Here is a 20,776-nt window from a genome sequence, read left to right on the forward strand (position 1 = left end):
TCAACTCAGATACACGGGAGTTCAGGCCCAGTGCTCACACATGCTTTTCCCACAACCTCTCCCAGCCACTAACATTAGGATGTTAGCAGCTACTCCTACAGTCAGGCAGCATGCGGGATGGTTCTGCCCTGTCCTCACCTCTCACAGGGAAGCATGTCTTGAAGACAGCTAGCTGTCAAATAGCTGCATTCCTATGGCAGTGAGAAGGTAGCAGTATTCTGAGTCAGGATGTTCCAAGATTACCAGTCGACTTCACCTGGGGATACCCTCCAGGTCTGCATTGTTACCCTGCGTCTCAGAAGCCTCTGGCAAACGTCTCTGCTGAAGACCTGCGAAACTCACTCTGCAGGCAGTGTGGAACTGTGAGGGACTGAGGATGAGCTCAACTCTCAGAAGTAAGATGCTTTTGGACAAGGCGTTCAGCTACCCTCTCACGTATGGAACTTAGTATGTAGCACCAGTCTACCACAGGAATTACTAGGAAATCGCTGAACTGAGCTTGGAGGCACTAGTCTTGTGTGCCGGGTGATTCCAATTACCTCTCCCAGCACTTCCGTCAAACAGCGAGCCTAGGCCTTTTAGAAGCCAAGGGTACCAGCAGGCTGGATGTGGAGGTACAGGCCATAAGCTCAACTCTCAGAAGTGTATATGCATGGGAGGCAGATGTCTGCTACCCACTCGGACATGGGAGTTGGAACCTAGCTACACTGTGATTGAAGAAGGCCATTGGAAATCGCTGTATTCAACTCAGATACACGGGAGTTCAGGCCCAGTGCTCACACATGCTTTTCCCGCAACCTCTCCCAGCCACTAACATTAGGATGTTAGCAGCTACTCCTACAGTCAGGCAGGATGCGGGAGGGTTCTGCCCTGTCCTCAGCTCTCACAGGGAAGCATGTCTTGAAGCCAGCTGTCAACTAGCTGCATTCCTATGGCAGTGAGAAGGTAGCAGTACTCTGAGTTAGGAGGTTCCAAGATTACCACTCTACTGCACCTGGAGATACCCTCCAGGTCTGCATTGTTAACTTGTACTCAGAAGCCTCTGGCAATCGTCTCTGGTGAAGACGTGTGAAACTCACTCTGCAGGTAGTGTGGAAGTGTGAGGGACTGAGGGTGTGCTCAACTCTCAGAAGTAACATGCTTTTGGACAAGGCGTTCAGCTACCTTCTCACATATGGAACTTAGTATGTAGCACCTGTCTACCACAAGAATTACTGGGAAATCGTGAATTGAGCTTGGAGGCACTCGTCTTGTGTGCCGGGAGATTCCAATTACCTCTCCCAGCACTTCCGTCAAACAGCGAGCCTAGGCCTTTTAGAAGGCAAGGGTACCAGCAGGCTGGATGTGGAGGTACAGGCCATAAGCTCAACTCTCAGAAGTGTGTATGCATGGGAGGCAGATGTCTGCTACCCGCTCGTACATGGGATTTGGAACCTAGCTACACTCTGGTTGAGGAAAGCCGTTGGAAATCGCTGTATTCAACTCAGATACACGGGAGTTCAGGCCCAGTGCTCACACATGCTTTTCCCGCAACCTCTCCCAGCCACTAACATTAGGATGTGAGCAGCTACTCCTACAGTCAGGCAGCATGCGGGAGGGTTCTGCCCTGTCCTCAGCTCTCTCAGGGAAGCATGACTTGAAGCCAGCTAGCTGTCAACTAGCTGCATTCCTATGGCAGTGAGAAGGTAGCAGTATTCTGAGTCAGGAGGTTCCAAGATTACCAGTCGACTGCACCTGGGGATACCCTCCAGGTCTGCATTGTTACCCTGCGTCTCAGAAGCCTCTGGCAAACGTCTCTGCTGAAGACCTGCGAAACTCACTCTGCAGGCAGTGTGGAACTGTGAGGGACTGAGGCTGAGCTCAACTCTCAGAAGTAAGATGCTTTTGGACAAGGCGTTCAGCTACCCTCTCACGTATGGAACTTAGTATGTAGCACCAGTCTACCACAGGAATTACTAGGAAATCGCTGAACTGAGCTTGGAGGCACTAGTCTTGTGTGCCGGCTGATTCCAATTACCTCTCCCAGCACTTCCGTCAAACAGCGAGCCTAGGCCTTTTAGAAGCCAAGGGTACCAGCAGGCTGGATGTGGAGGTACAGGCCATAAGCTCAACTCTCAGAAGTGAGTATCCATGGGAGGCAGATGTCTGCTACCCGCTCGTACATGGGATTTGGAACATAGCTACACTCTGGTTGAGGAAAGCCGTTGGAAATCGCTGTATTCAACTCAGATACACGGGAGTTCAGGCCCAGTGCTCACACATGCTTTTCCCGCAACCTCTCCCAGCCACTAACATAAGGATGTTAGCAGCTACTCCTACAGTCAGGCAGCATGCGAGAGGGTTCTCCCCTGTCCTCAGCTCTCACAGGGAAGCATGTCTTGAAGCCAGCTGTCAACTAGCTGCATTCCTATGGCAGTGAGAAGGTAGCAGTATTCTGAGTCAGGAGGTTCCAAGATTACCAGTCGACTGAACCTGGGGATACCCTCCAGGTCTGCATTGTTACCCTGCGTCTCAGAAGCCTCTGACAAACGTCTCTGCTGAAGACCTGCGAAACTCACTCTGCAGGCAGTGTGGAACTGTGAGGGACTGAGGCTGAGCTCAACTCTCAGAAGTAAGATGGTTTTGGACAAGGCGTTCAGCTACCCTCTCACGTATGGAACTTAGTATGTAGCACCAGTCTACCACAGGAATTACTAGGAAATCGCTGAACTGAGCTTGGAGGCACTAGTCTTTTGTGCCGGGTGATTCCAATTACCTCTCCCAGCACTTCCGTCAAACAGCGAGCCTAGGCCTTTTAGAAGGCAAGGGTACCAGCAGGCTGGATGTGGAGGTACAGGCCATAAGCTCAACTCTCAGAAGTGTATATGCATGGGAGGCAGATGTCTGCTACCCACTCGGACATGGGAGTTGGAACCTAGCTACACTGTGATTGAAGAAGGCCATTGGAAATCTCTGTATTCAACTCAGATACACGGGAGTTCAGGCCCAGTGCTCACACATGCTTTTCCCGCAACCTCTCTCAGCCACTAACATTAGGATGTTAGCAGCTACTCCTACAGTCAGGCAGGATGCGGGAGGGTTCTGCCCTGTCCTCAGCTCTCACAGGGAAGCATGTCTTGAAGCCAGCTGTCAACTAGCTGCATTCCTATGGCAGTGAAAAGGTAGCAGTACTCTGAGTCAGGAGGTTCCAAGATTACCACTCTACTGCACCTGGAGATACCCTCCAGGTCTGCATTGTTAACTTGTACTCAGAAGCCTCTGGCAATCGTCTCTGGTGAAGACGTGTGAAACTCACTCTGCAAGCAGTGTGGAAGTGTGAGGGACTGAGGGTGTGCTCAACTCTCAGAAGTAAGATGCTTTTGGACAAGGCGTTCAGCTACCTTCTCACATATGGAACTTAGTATGTAGCACCTGTCTACCACAAGAATTACTGGGAAATCGTGAATTGAGCTTGGAGGCACTCGTCTTGTGTGCCGGGAGATTCCAATTACCTCTCCCAGCACTTCCGTCAAACAGCGAGCCTAGGCCTTTTAGAAGCCAAGGGTACCAGCAGGCTGGATGTGGAGGTACAGGCCATAAGCTCAACTCTCAGAAGTGTGTATGCATGGGAGGCAGATGTCTGCTTCCCGCTCGTACATGGGATTTGGAACCTAGCTACACTCTGGTTGAGGAAAGCCGTTGGAAATCGCTGTATTCAACTCAGATACACGGGAGTTCAGGCCCAGTGCTCACACATGCTTTTCCCGCAACCTCTCCCAGCCACTAACATTAGGATGTTAGCAGCTACTCCTACAGTCAGGCAGCATGCGGGATGGTTCTGCCCTGTCCTCACCTCTCACAGGGAAGCATGTCTTGAAGACAGCTAGCTGTCAACTAGCTGCATTCCTATGGCAGTGAGAAGGTAGCAGTATTCTGAGTCAGGAGGTTCCAAGATTACCAGTCGACTGCACCTGGGGATACCCTCCAGGTCTGCATTGTTACCCTGCGTCTCAGAAGCCTCTGGCAAACGTCTCTGCTGAAGACCTGCGAAACTCACTCTGCAGGCAGTTTGGAACTGAGGGACTGAGGCTGAGCTCAACTCTCAGAAGTAAGATGATTTTGGACAAGGCGTTCAGCTACCCTCTCACGTATGGAACTTAGTATGTAGCACCAGTCTACCACAGGAATTACTAGGAAATCGCTGAACTGAGCTTGGAGGCACTAGTCTTGTGTGCCGGGTGATTCCAATTACCTCTCCCAGCACTTCCGTCAAACAGCGAGCCTAGGCCTTTTAGAAGCCAAGGGTACCAGCAGGCTGGATGTGGAGGTACAGGCCATAAGCTCAACTCTCAGAAGTATGTATGCATGGGAGGCAGATGTCTGCTACACGCTCGTACATGGGATTTGGAACCTAGCTACACTCTGGTTGAGGAAAGCCGTTGGAAATCGCTGTATTCAACTCAGATACACGGGAGTTCAGGCCCAGTGCTCACACATGCTTTTCCCGCAACCACTCCCAGCCACTAACATAAGGATGTTAGCAGCTACTCCTACAGTCAGGCAGCATGCGAGAGGGTTCTGCCCTGTCCTCAGCTCTCACAGGGAAGCATGTCTTGAAGCCAGCTGTCAACTAGCTGCATTCCTATGGCAGTGAGAAGGTAGCAGTATTCTGAGTCAGGAGGTTCCAAGGTTACCAGTCGACTGCACCTGGGGATACCCTCCAGGTCTGCATTGTTACCCTGCGTCTCAGAAGCCTCTGGCAAACGTCTCTGCTAAAGACCTGCGAAACTCACTCTGCAGGCAGTGTGGAACTGTGAGGGACTGAGGCTGAGCTCAACTCTCAGAAGTAAGATGGTTTTGGACAAGGCGTTCAGCTACCCTCTCACGTATGGAACTTAGTATGTAGCACCAGTCTACCACAGGAATTACTAGGAAATCGCTGAACTGAGCTTGGAGGCACTAGTCTTGTGTGCCGGGTGATTCCAATTACCTCTCCCAGCACTTCCGTCAAACAGCGAGCCTAGGCCTTTTAGAAGCCAAGGTTACCAGCAGGCTGGATGTGGAGGTACAGGCCATAAGCTCAACTCTCAGAAGTGTATATGCATGGGAGGCAGATGTCTGCTACCCACTCGGACATGGGAGTTGGAACCTAGATACACTGTGATTGAAGAAGGCCATTGGAAATCGCTGTATTCAACTCAGATACACGGGAGTTCAGGCCCAGTGCTCACACATGCTTTTCCCGCAACCTCTCCCAGCCACTAACATAAGGATGTTAGCAGCTACTCCTACAGTCAGGCAGGATTCGGGTGGGTTCTGCCCTGTCCTCAGCTCTCACAGGGAAGCATGTCTTGAAGCCAGCTGTCAACTAGCTGCATTCCTATGGCAGTGAGAAGGTAGCAGTACTCTGAGTGAGGAAGTTCCAAGATTACCACTCTACTGCACCAGGAGATACCCTCCAGGTCTGCATTGTTAACTTGTACTCAGAAGCCTCTGGCAATCGTCTCTGGTGAAGACGTGTGAAACTCACTCTGCAGGCAGTGTGGAAGTGTGAGGGACTGAGGGTGTGCTCAACTCTCAGAAGTAAGATGCTTTTGGACAAGGCGTTCAGCTACACTCTCACGTATGGAACTTAGTATGTAGCACCAGTCTACCACAGGAATTACTAGGAATTCGCTGAAATGAGCTTGGAGGCACTAGTCTTGTGTGCCGGGTGATTCCAGTTACCTCTCCCAGCACTTCCGTCAAACAGCGAGCCTAGGCCTTTTAGAAGCCAAGGGTACCAGCAGGCTGCATTTGGAGGGACAGGCCATAAGCTCAACTCTCAGAAGTGTATATGCATGGGAGGCAGATGTCTGCTACCCGCTCGTACATGGGATTTGGAAACTAGCTACAATCTGGTTGAGGAAAGCCGTTGGAAATCGCTGTATTCAACTCAGATACACGGGAGTTCAGGCCCAGTGCTCACACATGCTTTTCCCGCAACCTCTCCCAGCCACTAACATAAGGATGTTAGCAGCTACTCCTACAGTCAGGCAGCATGCGGGAGGGTTCTGCCCTGTCCTCAGCTCTCACAGGGAAGCATGTCTTGAAGCCAGCTGTCAACAAGCTGCATTCCTATGGCAGTGAGAAGGTAGCAGTATTCTGAGTCAGGAGGTTCCAAGGTTACCAGTCGACTGCACCTGGGGATACCCTCCAGGTCTACATTGTTACCCTGCGTCTCAGAAGCCTCTGGCAAACGTCTCTGCTGAAGACCTGCGAAACTCACTCTGCAGGCAGTGTGGAACTGTGAGGGACTGAGGCTGAGCTCAACTCTCAGAAGTAAGATGGTTTTGGACAAGGCGTTCAGCTACCCTCTCACGTATGGAACTTAGTATGTAGCACCAGTCTACCACAGGAATTACTAGGAAATCGCTGAACTGAGCTTGGAGGCACTAGTCTTGTGTGCCGGGTGATTCCAATTACCTCTCCCAGCACTTCCGTCAAACAGCGAGCATAGGCCTTTTAGAAGCCAAGGGTACCAGCAGACTGGATGTGGAGGTACAGGCCATAAGCTCAACTCTCAGAAGTGTGTATGCATGGGAGGCAGATGTCTGCTACCCACTCGGACATGGGAGTTGGAACCTAGCTACACTGTGATTGAAGAAGGCCATTGGAAATCGCTGTATTCAACTCAGATACACGGGAGTTCAGGCCCAGTGCTCACAGATGCTTTTCCCGCAACTTCTCCCAGCCACTAACATAAGGATGTTATCAGCTACTCCTACAGTCAGGCAGGATGCGGGAGGGTTCTGCCCTGTACTCAGCTCTCACAGGGAAGCATGTCTTGAAGCCAGCTGTCAACTAGCTGCATTCCTATGGCAGTGAGAAGGTAGCAGTACTCTGAGTCAGGAGGTTCCAAGATTACCACTCTACTGCACCTGGAGATACCCTCCAGGTCTGCATTGTTAACTTGTACTCAGAAGCCTCTGGCAATCGTCTCTGGTGAAGACCTGTGAAACTCACTCTGCAGGCAGTGTGGAAGTGTGAGGGACTGAGGGTGTGCTCAACTCTCAGAAGTAAGATGGTTTTGGACAAGGCGTTCAGCTTCATCTCACATATGGAACTTAGTATGTAGCAGCTTTCTACCACAAGAATTACTGGGAAATCGTGAATTGAGCTTGGAGGCACTCGTCTTGTGTGCCGGGAGATTCGAATTACCTCTCCCAGCACTTCCGTCAAACAGCGAGCCTAGGCCTTTTAGAAGCCAAGGGTACCAGCAGGCTGGATGTGGAGGTACAGGCCATAAGCTCAACTCTCAGAAGTGTGTATGCATGGGAGGCAGATGTCTGCTTCCCGCTCGTACATGGGATTTGGAACCTAGCTACACTCTGGTTGAGGAAAGCCGTTGGAAATCGCTGTATTCAACTCAGATACACGGGAGTTCAGGCCCAGTGCTCACACATGCTTTTCCCGCAACCTCTCCCAGCCACTAACATTAGGATGTTAGCAGCTACTCCTACAGTCAGGCAGCATGCGGGATGGTTCTGCCCTGTCCTCACCTCTCACAGGGAAGCATGTCTTGAAGACAGCTAGCTGTCAACTAGCTGCATTCCTATGGCAGTGAGAAGGTAGCAGTATTCTGAGTCAGGAGGTTCCAAGATTACCAGTCGACTGCACCTGGGGATACCCTCCAGGTCTGCATTGTTACCCTGCGTCTCAGAAGCCTCTGGCAAACGTCTCTGCTGAAGACCTGCGAAACTCACTCTGCAGGCAGTGTGGAACTGTGAGGGACTGAGGATGAGCTCAACTCTCAGAAGTAAGATGCTTTTGGACAAGGCGTTCAGCTACCCTCTCACGTATGGAACTTAGTATGTAGCACCAGTCTACCACAGGAATTACTAGGAAATCGCTGAACTGAGCTTGGAGGCACTAGTCTTGTGTGCCGGGTGATTCCAATTACCTCTCCCAGCACTTCCGTCAAACAGCGAGCCTAGGCCTTTTAGAAGCCAAGGGTACCAGCAGGCTGGATGTGGAGGTACAGGCCATAAGCTCAACTCTCAGAAGTGTATATGCATGGGAGGCAGATGTCTGCTACCCACTCGGACATGGGAGTTGGAACCTAGCTACACTGTGATTGAAGAAGGCCATTGGAAATCGCTGTATTCAACTCAGATACACGGGAGTTCAGGCCCAGTGCTCACACATGCTTTTCCCGCAACCTCTCCCAGCCACTAACATTAGGATGTTAGCAGCTACTCCTACAGTCAGGCAGGATGCGGGAGGGTTCTGCCCTGTCCTCAGCTCTCACAGGGAAGCATGTCTTGAAGCCAGCTGTCAACTAGCTGCATTCCTATGGCAGTGAGAAGGTAGCAGTACTCTGAGTTAGGAGGTTCCAAGATTACCACTCTACTGCACCTGGAGATACCCTCCAGGTCTGCATTGTTAACTTGTACTCAGAAGCCTCTGGCAATCGTCTCTGGTGAAGACGTGTGAAACTCACTCTGCAGGTAGTGTGGAAGTGTGAGGGACTGAGGGTGTGCTCAACTCTCAGAAGTAACATGCTTTTGGACAAGGCGTTCAGCTACCTTCTCACATATGGAACTTAGTATGTAGCACCTGTCTACCACAAGAATTACTGGGAAATCGTGAATTGAGCTTGGAGGCACTCGTCTTGTGTGCCGGGAGATTCCAATTACCTCTCCCAGCACTTCCGTCAAACAGCGAGCCTAGGCCTTTTAGAAGGCAAGGGTACCAGCAGGCTGGATGTGGAGGTACAGGCCATAAGCTCAACTCTCAGAAGTGTGTATGCATGGGAGGCAGATGTCTGCTACCCGCTCGTACATGGGATTTGGAACCTAGCTACACTCTGGTTGAGGAAAGCCGTTGGAAATCGCTGTATTCAACTCAGATACACGGGAGTTCAGGCCCAGTGCTCACACATGCTTTTCCCGCAACCTCTCCCAGCCACTAACATTAGGATGTGAGCAGCTACTCCTACAGTCAGGCAGCATGCGGGAGGGTTCTGCCCTGTCCTCAGCTCTCTCAGGGAAGCATGACTTGAAGCCAGCTAGCTGTCAACTAGCTGCATTCCTATGGCAGTGAGAAGGTAGCAGTATTCTGAGTCAGGAGGTTCCAAGATTACCAGTCGACTGCACCTGGGGATACCCTCCAGGTCTGCATTGTTACCCTGCGTCTCAGAAGCCTCTGGCAAACGTCTCTGCTGAAGACCTGCGAAACTCACTCTGCAGGCAGTGTGGAACTGTGAGGGACTGAGGCTGAGCTCAACTCTCAGAAGTAAGATGCTTTTGGACAAGGCGTTCAGCTACCCTCTCACGTATGGAACTTAGTATGTAGCACCAGTCTACCACAGGAATTACTAGGAAATCGCTGAACTGAGCTTGGAGGCACTAGTCTTGTGTGCTGGGTGATTCCAATTACCTCTCCCAGCACTTCCGTCAAACAGCGAGCCTAGGCCTTTTAGAAGCCAAGGGTACCAGCAGGCTGGATGTGGAGGTACAGGCCATAAGCTCAACTCTCAGAAGTGAGTATCCATGGGAGGCAGATGTCTGCTACCCGCTCGTACATGGGATTTGGAACATAGCTACACTCTGGTTGAGGAAAGCCGTTGGAAATCGCTGTATTCAACTCAGATACACGGGAGTTCAGGCCCAGTGCTCACACATGCTTTTCCCGCAACCTCTCCCAGCCACTAACATAAGGATGTTAGCAGCTACTCCTACAGTCAGGCAGCATGCGAGAGGGTTCTCCCCTGTCCTCAGCTCTCACAGGGAAGCATGTCTTGAAGCCAGCTGTCAACTAGCTGCATTCCTATGGCAGTGAGAAGGTAGCAGTATTCTGAGTCAGGAGGTTCCAAGATTACCAGTCGACTGAACCTGGGGATACCCTCCAGGTCTGCATTGTTACCCTGCGTCTCAGAAGCCTCTGGCAAACGTCTCTGCTGAAGACCTGCGAAACTCACTCTGCAGGCAGTGTGGAACTGTGAGGGACTGAGGCTGAGGTCAACTCTCAGAAGTAAGATGGTTTTGGACAAGGCGTTCAGCTACCCTCTCACGTATGGAACTTAGTATGTAGCACCAGTCTACCACAGGAATTACTAGGAAATCGCTGAACTGAGCTTGGAGGCACTAGTCTTTTGTGCCGGGTGATTCCAATTACCTCTCCCAGCACTTCCGTCAAACAGCGAGCCTAGGCCTTTTAGAAGCCAAGGGTACCAGCAGGCTGGATGTGGAGGTACAGGCCATAAGCTCAACTCTCAGAAGTGTATATGCATGGGAGGCAGATGTCTGCTACCCACTCGGACATGGGAGTTGGAACCTAGCTACACTGTGATTGAAGAAGGCCATTGGAAATCTCTGTATTCAACTCAGATACACGGGAGTTCAGGCCCAGTGCTCACACATGCTTTTCCCGCAACCTCTCTCAGCCACTAACATTAGGATGTTAGCAGCTACTCCTACAGTCAGGCAGGATGCGGGAGGGTTCTGCCCTGTCCTCAGCTCTCACAGGGAAGCATGTCTTGAAGCCAGCTGTCAACTAGCTGCATTCCTATGGCAGTGAAAAGGTAGCAGTACTCTGAGTCAGGAGGTTCCAAGATTACCACTCTACTGCACCTGGAGATACCCTCCAGGTCTGCATTGTTAACTTGTACTCAGAAGCCTCTGGCAATCGTCTCTGGTGAAGACGTGTGAAACTCACTCTGCAAGCAGTGTGGAAGTGTGAGGGACTGAGGGTGTGCTCAACTCTCAGAAGTAAGATGCTTTTGGACAAGGCGTTCAGCTACCTTCTCACATATGGAACTTAGTATGTAGCACCTGTCTACCACAAGAATTACTGGGAAATCGTGAATTGAGCTTGGAGGCACTCGTCTTGTGTGCCGAGAGATTCCAATTACCTCTCCCAGCACTTCCGTCAAACAGCGAGCCTAGGCCTTTTAGAAGCCAAGGGTACCAGCAGGCTGGATGTGGAGGTACAGGCCATAAGCTCAACTCTCAGAAGTGTCTATGCATGGGAGGCAGATGTCTGCTACCCGCTCGTACATGGGATTTGGAACCTAGCTACACTCTGGTTGAGGAAAGCCGTTGGAAATCGCTGTATTCAACTCAGATACACGGGAGTTCAGGCCCAGTGCTCACACATGCTTTTCCCGCAACCTCTCCCAGCCACTAACATTAGGATGTTAGCAGCTACTCCTACAGTCAGGCAGCATGCGGGAGGGTTCTGCCCTGTCCTCAGCTCTCACAGGGAAGCATGTCTTGAAGCCAGCTGTCAACTAGCTGCATTCCTATGGCAGTGAGAAGGTAGCAGTATTCTGAGTCAGGAGGTTCCAAGATTACCAGTCGACTGCACCTGGGGATAACCTCCAGGTCTGCATTGTTACCCTGCGTCTCAGAAGCCTCTGGCAAACGTCTCTGCTGAAGACCTGCGAAACTCACTCTGCAGGCAGTGTGGAACTGTGAGGGACTGAGGCTGAGCTCAACTCTCAGAAGTAAGATGGTTTTGGACAAGGCGTTCAGCTACCCTCTCACGTATGGAACTTAGTATGTAGCACCAGTCTACCACAGGAATTACTAGGAAATCGCTGAACTGAGCTTGGAGGCACTAGTCTTGTGTGCCGGGTGATTCCAATTACCTCTCCCAGCACTTCCGTCAAACAGCGAGCCTAGGCCTTTTAGAAGCCAAGGGTACCAGCAGGCTGGATGTGGAGGTACAGGCGATAAACTCAACTCTCAGAAGTGTGTATGCATGGGAGGCAGATGTCTGCTACCCACTCGGACATGGGAGTTGGAAACTAGCTACACTGTGATTGAAGAAGGCCATTGGAAATCGCTGTATTCAACTCAGATACACGGGAGTTCAGGCCCAGTGCTCACACATGCTTTTCCCGCAACCTCTCCCAGCAACTAACATAAGGATGTTAGCAGCTACTCCTACAGTCAGGCAGCATGCGGGAGGGTTCTGCCCTGTCCTCAGCTCTCACAGGGAAGCATGTCTTGAAGCCAGCTGTCAACTAGCTGCATTCCTATGGCAGTGAGAAGGTAGCAGGACTCTGAGTCAGGAGGTTCCAAGATTACCACTCTACTGAACCTGGAGATACCCTCCAGGTCTGCATTGTTAACTTGTACTCAGAAGCCTCTGGCAATCGTCTCTGGTGAAGACGTGTGAAACTCACTCTGCAGGTAGTGTGGAAGTGTGAGGGACTGAGGGTGTGCTCAACTCTCAGAAGTAACATGCTTTTGTACAAGGCGTTCAGCTACCTTCTCACATATGGAACTTAGTATGTAGCACCTGTCTACCACAAGAATTACTGGGAAATCGTGAATTGAGCTTGGAGGCACTCGTCTTGTGTGCCGGGAGATTCCAATTACCTCTCCCAGCACTTCCGTCAAACAGCGAGCCTAGGCCTTTTAGAAGGCAAGGGTACCAGCAGGCTGGATGTGGAGGTACAGGCCATAAGCTCAACTCTCAGAAGTGTGTATGCATGGGAAGCAGATGTCTGCTACCCGCTCGTACATGGGATTTGGAACCTAGCTACACTCTGGTTGAGGAAAGCCGTTGGAAATCGCTGTATTCAACTCAGATACATGGGAGTTCAGGCCCAGTGCTCACACATGCTTTTCCCGCAACCTCTCCCAGCCACTAACATAAGGATGTTAGCAGCTACTCCTACAGTCAGGCAGCATGCGGGAGGGTTCTGCCCTGTCCTCAGCTCTCACAGGGAAGCATGTCTTGAAGCCAGCTAGCTGTCAACTAGCTGCATTCCTATGGCAGTGAGAAGGTAGCAGTATTCTGAGTCAGGAGGTTCCAAGATTACCAGTCGACTGCACCTGGGGATACCCTCCAGGTCTTCATTGTTACCCTGCGTCTCAGAAGCCTCTGGCAAACGTCTCTGCTGAAGTCGTGCGAAACTCACTCTGCAGGCAGTGTGGAACTGTGAGGGACTGAGGCTGAGCTCAACTCTCAGAAGTAAGATGCTTTTGGACAAGGCGTTCAGCTACCATCTCACACATGGAACTTAGTATGTAGCACGTGTCTACCACAAGAATTACTGGGAAATCGTGAATTGAGCTTGGAGGCACTCGTCCTGTGTGCCGGGAGATTCCAATTACCTCTCGCAGCACTTCTGTCAAACAGCGAGCCTAGGCCTTTTAGAAGCCAAGGGTACCAGCAGGCTGGCTGTGGAGGTACAGGCCATAAGCTCAACTCTCAGAAGTGTGTATGCATGGGAGGCAGATGTCTGCTACCCGCTCGTACATGGGATTTGGAACCTAGCTACACTCTGGTTGAGGAAAGCCGTTGGAAATCGCTGTATTCAACTCAGATACACGGGAGTTCAGGCCCAGTGCTCACACATGCTTTTCCCGCAACATCTCCCAGCCACTAACATTCGGTTGTTAGCAGCTACTCCTACAGTCAGGCAGCATGCGGGAGGGTTCTGCCCTGTCCTCAGCTCTCTCAGGGAAGCATGTCTTGAAGCCAGCTAGCTGTCAACTAGCTGCATTCCTATGGCAGTGAGAAGGTAGCAGTATTCTGAGTCAGGAGGTTCCAAGATTACCAGTCGACTGCACCTGGGGATACCCTCCAGGTCTGCATTGTTACCCTGCGACTCAGAAGCCTCTGGCAAACGTCTCTGCTGAAGACCAGCGAAACTCACTCTGCAGGCAGTGTGGAACTGTGAGGGACTGAGGCTGAGCTCAACTCTCAGAAGTAAGATGGTTTTGGACAAGGCGTTCAGCTACCCTCTCACGTATGGAACTTAGTATGTAGCACCAGTCTACCACAGGAATTACTAGGAAATCGCTGAACTGAGCTTGGAGGCACTAGTCTTGTGTGCCGGGTGATTCCAATTACCTCTCCCAGCACTTCCGTCAAACAGCGAGCCTAGGCCTTTTAGAAGCCAAGGGTACCAGCAGGCTGGCTGTGGAGGTACAGGCCATAAGCTCAACTCTCAGAAGTGTGTATGCATGGGAGGCAGATATCTGCTACCCGCTCGTACATGGGATTTGGAACCTAGCTACACTCTGGTTGAGGAAAGCCGTTGGAAATCGCTGTATTCAACTCAGATACACGGGAGTTCAGGCCCAGTGCTCACACATGCTTTTCCCGCAACCTCTCCCAGCCACTAACATAAGGATGTTAGCAGCTACTCCTACAGTCAGGCAGCATGCGGGATGATTCTGCCCTGTCCTCAGCTCTCACAGGGAAGCATGTCTTGAAGCCAGCTGTCAACTAGCTTCATTCCTATGGCAGTGAGAAGGTAGCAGTATTCTGAGTCAGGAGGTTCCAAGATTACCAGTCGACTGCACCTGGGGATACCCTCCAGGTCTGCATTGTTACCCTGCGTCTCAGAAGCCTCTGGCAAACGTCTCTGCTGAAGACCTGCGAAACTCACTCTGCAGGCAGTGTCGAACTGTGAGGGACTGAGGCTGAGCTCAACTCTCAGAAGTAAGATGGTTTTGGACAAGGCGTTCAGCTACCCTCTCACGTATGGAACTTAGTATGTAGCACCAGTCTACCACAGGAATTACTAGGAAATCGCTGAACTGAGCTTGGAGTCACTAGTCTTGTGTGCCTGGTGATTCCAATTACCTCTCCCAGCACTTCCGTCAAACAGCGAGCCTAGGCCTTTTAGAAGCCAAGGGTACCAGCAGGCTGGCTGTGGAGGTACAGGCCATAAGCTCAACTCTCAGAAGTGTGTATGCATGGGAGGCAGATGTCTGCTACCCGCTCCTACATGGGATTTGGAACCTAGCTACACTCTGGTTGAGGAAAGCCGTTGGAAAACGCTGTATTCAACTCAGATATACGGGAGTTCAGGCCCAGTGCTCACACATGCTTTTCCCGCAACCTCTCCCAGCCACTAACATAAGGATGTTAGCAGCTACTCCTACAGTCAGGCAGCATGCGGGAGGGTTCTGCCCTGTCCTCAGCTCTCACAGGGAAGCAGGTCTTGAAGCCAGCTGTCAACCAGCTTCATTCCTATGGCAGTGAGAAGGTAGCAGTATTCTGAGTCAGGAGGTTCCAAGATTACCAGTCGACTGCACCTGGGGATACCCTCCAGGTCTGCATTGTTACCCTGCGTCTCAGAAGCCTCTGGCAAACGTCTCTGGTGAAGACGTGTGAAACTCACTCTGCAGGCAGTGTGGAACTGTGAGGGACTGAGGGTGGGCTCAACTCTCAGAAGTAAGATGCTTTTGGACAAGGCGTTCAGCTACCATCTCACATATGGAACTTAGTATGTAGCACCTGTCTACCACAAGAATTACTGGGAAATCGTGAATTGAGCTTGGAGGCACTCGTCTTGTGTGCCGGGAGATTCCAATTACCTCTCCCAGCACTTCCGTCAAACAACGAGCCTAGGCCTTTTAGAAGCCAAGGGTACCAGCACGCTGGCTGTGGAGGTACAGGCCATAAGCTCAACTCTCAGAAGTGTGTATGCATGGGAGGCAGATGTCTGCTACCCGCTCGTACATGGGATTTGGAACCTAGCTACACTCTGGTTGAGGAAAGCCGTTGGAAATCGCTGTATTCAACTCAGATACACGGGAGTTCAGGCCCAGTGCTCACACATGCTTTTCCCGCAACCTCTCCCAGCCACTAACATTAGGATGTTAGCAGCTACTCCTACAGTCAGGCAGGATGCGGGAGGGTTCTGCCCTGTCCTCATCTCTCTCAGGGAAGCATGTCTTGAAGCCAGCTAGCTGTCAACTAGCTGCATTCCTATGGCAGTGAGAAGGTAGCAGTATTCTGAGTCTGGAGGTTCCAAGATTACCAGTCGACTGCACCTGGGGATACCCTCCAGGTCTGCATTGTTACCCTGCGTCTCAGAAGCCTCTGGCAAACGTCTCTGCTGAAGACCTGCGAAACTCACTCTGCAGGCAGTGTGGAACTGTGAGGGACTGAGGCTGAGCTCAACTCTCAGAAGTAAGATGGTTTTGGCAAGGCGTTCAGCTACCCTCTCACGTATGGAACTTAGTATGTAGCACCAGTCTACCACAGGAATTACTAGGAAATCGCTGAACTGAGCTTGGAGGCACTAGTCTTGTGTGCCGGGTGATTCCAATTACCTCTCCCAGCACTTCCGTCAAACAGCGAGCCTAGGCCTTTTAGAAGCCAAGGATACCAGCAGGCTGGCTGTGGAGGTACAGGCCATAAGCTCAACTCTCAGAAGTGTGTATGCATGGGAGGCTGATGTCTGCTACCCGCTCGTACATGGGATTTGGAACCTAGCTACACTCTGGTTGAGGAAAGCCGTTGGAAATCGCTGTATTCAACTCAGATACACGGGAGTTCAGGCCCAGTGCTCACACATGCTTTTCCCGCAACCTCTCCCAGCCACTAACATTAGGATGTTAGCAGCTACTCCTACAGTCAGGCAGCATGCGGGAGGGTTCTGCCCTATCCTCAGCTCTCTCAGGGAAGCATGTCTTGAAGCCAGCTAGCTGTCAACTAGCTGCATTCCTATGGCAGTGAGAAGGTAGCAGTATTCTGAGTCAGGAGGTTCCAAGATTACCAGTCGACTGCACCTGGGGATACCCTCCAGGTCTGCATTGTTACCCTGCGTCTCAGAAGCCTCTGGCAAACGTCTCTGCTGAAGACCTGCGAAACTCACTCTGCAGGCAGTGTGGAACTGTGAGGGACTGAGGCTGAGCTCAACTCTCAGAAGTAAGATGGTTTTGGACAAGGCGTTCAGCTACCCTCTCACGTATGGAACTTAGTATGTAGCACCAGTCTACCACAGGAATTACTAGGAAATCGCTGAACTGAGCTTGGAGGCACTAGTCTTGTGTGCCGGGTGATTCCAATTACCTCTCCCAGTACTTCCGTCAAACAGCGAGCCTAGGCCTTTTAGAAGCCAAGGGTACCAGCAGGCTGGCTGTGGAGGTACAGGCCATAAGCTCAACTCTCAGAAGTGTGTATCCATGGGAGGCAGATGTCTGCTACCCACTCGGACATGGGAGTTGGAACCTAGCTACACTGTGATTGAAGAAGGCCATTGGAAATCGCTGTATTCAACTCAGATACACGGGAGTTCAGGCCCAGTGCTCACACATGCTTTTCCCGCAACCTCTCCCAGCCACTAACATTAGGATGTTAGCAGCTACTCCTACAGTCAAGCAGGATGCGGGAGGGTTCTGCCCTGTCCTCAGCTCTCACAGGGAAGCATGTCTTGAAGCCAGCTGTCAACTAGCTGCATTCCTATGGCAGTGAGAAGGTAGCAGTACTCTGAGTCAGGAGGTTCCAAGATTACCACTCTACTGCACCTGGAGATACCCTCCAGGTCTGCATTGTTAACTTGTACTCAGAAGCCTCTGGCAATCGTCTCTGGTGAAGACGTGTGAAACTCACTCTGCAGGCAGTGTGGAACTGTGAGGGACTGAGGGTGGGCTCAACTCTCAGAAGTAAGATGCTTTTGGACAAGGCGTTCAGCTACCTTCTCACATATGGAACTTAGTATGTAGCACCTGTCTACCACAAGAATTACAGGGAAATCGTGAATTGAGCTTGGAGGCACTCGTCTTGTGTGCCGGGAGATTCCAAATACCTCTCCCAGCACTTCCGTCAAACAGCGAGCCTAGGCCTTTTAGAAGCCAAGGGTACCAGCAGGCTGGATGTGGAGGTACAGGCCATAAGCTCAACTCTCAGAAGTGTGTATGCATGGGAGGCAGATGTCTGCTACCCGCTCGTACATGGGATTTGGAACCTAGCTACACTCTGGTTGAGGAAAGCCGTTGGAAATCGCTGTATTCAACTCAGATACACCGGAGTTCAGGCCCAGTGCTCACACATGCTTTTCCCGCAACCTCTCCCAGCCACTAACATAAGGAAGTTAGCAGCTACTCCTACAGTCAGGCAGCATGCGGGAGGGTTCTGCCCTGTCCTCAGCTCTCACAGGGAAGCATGTGTTGAAGCCAGCTAGCTGTCAACTAGCTGCATTCCTATGGCAGTGAGAAGGTAGCAGTATTCTGAGTCAGGAGGTTCCAAGATTACCTGTCGACTGCACCTGGGGATACCCTCCAGGTCTGCATTGTTACCCTGCGTCTCAGAAGCCTCTGGCAAAAGTCTCTGCTGAAGACCTGCGAAACTCACTCTGCAGGCAGTGTGGAACTGTGAGGGACTGAGGCTGAGCTCAACTCTCAGAAGTAAGATGGTTTTGGACAAGGCGTTCAGCTACCCTCTCACGTATGGAACTTAGTATGTAGCACCAGTCTACCACAGGAATTACTAGGAAATCGCTGAACTGAGCTTGGAGGCACTAGTCTTGTGTGCCGGGTGATTCCAATTACCTCTCCAAGTACTTCCGTCAAACAGCGAGCCTAGGCCTTTTAGAAGCCAAGGGTACCAGCAGGCTGGCTGTGGAGGTACAGGCCATAAGCTCAACTCTCAGAAGTGTGTATCCATGGGAGGCAGATGTCTGCTACCCACTCGGACATGGGAGTTGGAACCTAGATACACTGTGATTGAAGAAGGCCATTGGAAATCGCTGTATTCAACTCAGATACACGGGAGTTCAGGCCCAGTGCTCACACATGCTTTTCCCGCAACCTCTCCCAGCCACTAACATTAGGATGTTAGCAGCTACTCCTACAGTCAAGCAGGATGCGGGAGGGTTCTGCCCTGTCCTCAGCTCTCACAGGGAAGCATGTCTTGAAGCCAGCTGTCAACTAGCTGCATTCCTATGGCAGTGAGAAGGTAGCAGTACTCTGAGTCAGGAGGTTCCAAGATTACCACTCTACTTCACCTGGAGATACCCTCCAGGTCTGCATTGTTAACTTGTACTCAGAAGCCTCTGGCAATCGTCTCTGGTGAAGACGTGTGAAACTCACTCTGCAGGCACTGTGGAAGTGTGAGGGACTGAGGGTGTGCTCAACTCTCAGAAGTAAGATGCTTTTGGACAAGGCGTTCAGCTCCCTTCTCACATATGGAACTTAGTATGTAGCACCTGTCTACCACAAGAATTACTGGGAAATCGTGAATTGAGCTTGGAGGCACTCGTCTTGTGTGCCGGGAGATTCCAATTACCTCTCCCAGCACTTCCGTCAAACAGCGAGCCTATGCCTTTTAGAAGCCAAGGGTACCAGCAGGCTGGATGTGGAGGTACAGGCCATAAGCTCAACTCTCAGAAGTGTATGCATGGGAGGCAGATGTCTGCTAGCCGCTCGTACATGGGATTTGGAACCTATCTACACTCTGGTTGAGGAAAGCCGTTTGAAATCGCTGTATTCAACTCAGATACACGGGAGTTCAGGCCCAGTGCTCACACATGCTTTTCCCGCAACCTCTCCCAGCCACTAACATAAGGATGTTAGCAGCTACTCCTACAGTCAGGCAGCATGCGGGAGGGTTCTGCCCTGTCCTCAGCTCTCACAGGGAAGCATGTCTTGAAGCCAGCTGTCAACTAGCTGCATTCCTATGGCAGTGAGAAGGTAGCAGTATTCTGAGTCAGGAGGTTCCAAGATTACCAGTCGACTCACCTGGGGATACCCTCCAGGTCTGCATTGATACCCTGCGTCTCAGAAGCCTCTGGCAAACGTCTCTGCTGAAGACCTGCGAAACTCACTCTGCAGGCAGTGTGGAACTGTGAGGGACTGAGGCTGAGCTCAACTCTCAGAAGTAAGATGGTTTTGGACAAGGCGTTCAGCTACCCTCTCACGTATGGAACTTAGTATGTAGCACCAGTCTACCACAGGAATTACTAGGAAATCGCTGAACTGAGCTTGGAGGCACTAGTCTTGTTTGCCGGGTGATTCCAATTACCTCTCCCAGCACTTCCGTCAAACAGCGAGCCTAGGCCTTTTAGAAGCCAAGGGTACCAGCAGGCTGGATGTGGAGGTACAGGCCATAAGCTCAACTCTCAGAAGTGTGTATGCATGGGAGGCAGATGTCTGCTACCCGCTCGTACATGGGATTTGGAACCTAGCTACACTCTGGTTGAGGAAAGCCGTTGGAAATCGCTGTATTCAACTCAGATACACGGGAGTTCAGGCCCAGTGCTCACACATGCTTTTCCCGCAACCTCTCCCAGCCACTAACATAAGGATGTTAGCAGCTACTCCTACAGTCAGGCAGCATGCGGGAGGGTTCTGCCCTGTCCTCAGCTCTCACAGGGAAGCATGTCTTGAAGCCAGCTGTCAACTAGCTGCATTCCTATGGCAGTGAGAAGGTAGCAGTACTCTGAGTCAGGAGGTTCCAAGATTACCACTCTACTGCACCTGGAGATACCCTCCAGGTCTGCATTGTTAACTTGTACTCAGAAGCCTCTGGCAATCGACTCTGGTGAAGACGTGTGAAACTCACTCTGCAGGCAGTGTGGAACTGTGAGGGACTGAGGGTGGGCTCAACTCTCAGAAGTAAGATGCTTTTGGACAAGGCGTTCAGCTACCTTCTCACATTTGGAACTTAGTATGTAGCACCTGTCTACCACAAGAATTACTGGGAAATCGTGAATTGAGCTTGGAGGCACTCGTCTTGTGTGCCGGGAGATTCCAATTACCTCTCCCAGCACTTCTGTCAAACAGCGAGCCTAGGCCTTTTAGAAGCCAAGGGTACCAGCAGGCTGGATGTCGAGGTACAGGCCATAAGCTCAACTCTCAGAAGTGTGTATGCATGGGAGGCAGATGTCTGCTACCCGCTCGTACATGGGATTTGGAACCTAGCTACACTCTGGTTGAGGAAAGCCGTTGGAAATCGCTGTATTCAACTCAGATACACGGGAGTTCAGGCCCAGTGCTCACACATGCTTTTCCCGCAACCTCTCCCAGCCACTAACATAAGGATGTTAGCAGCTACTCCTACA

Source organism: Canis lupus, chromosome 28, assembly GCF_048164855.1.
Source record: "Canis lupus baileyi chromosome 28, mCanLup2.hap1, whole genome shotgun sequence".
Lineage (NCBI taxonomy): Eukaryota > Metazoa > Chordata > Mammalia > Carnivora > Canidae > Canis > Canis lupus.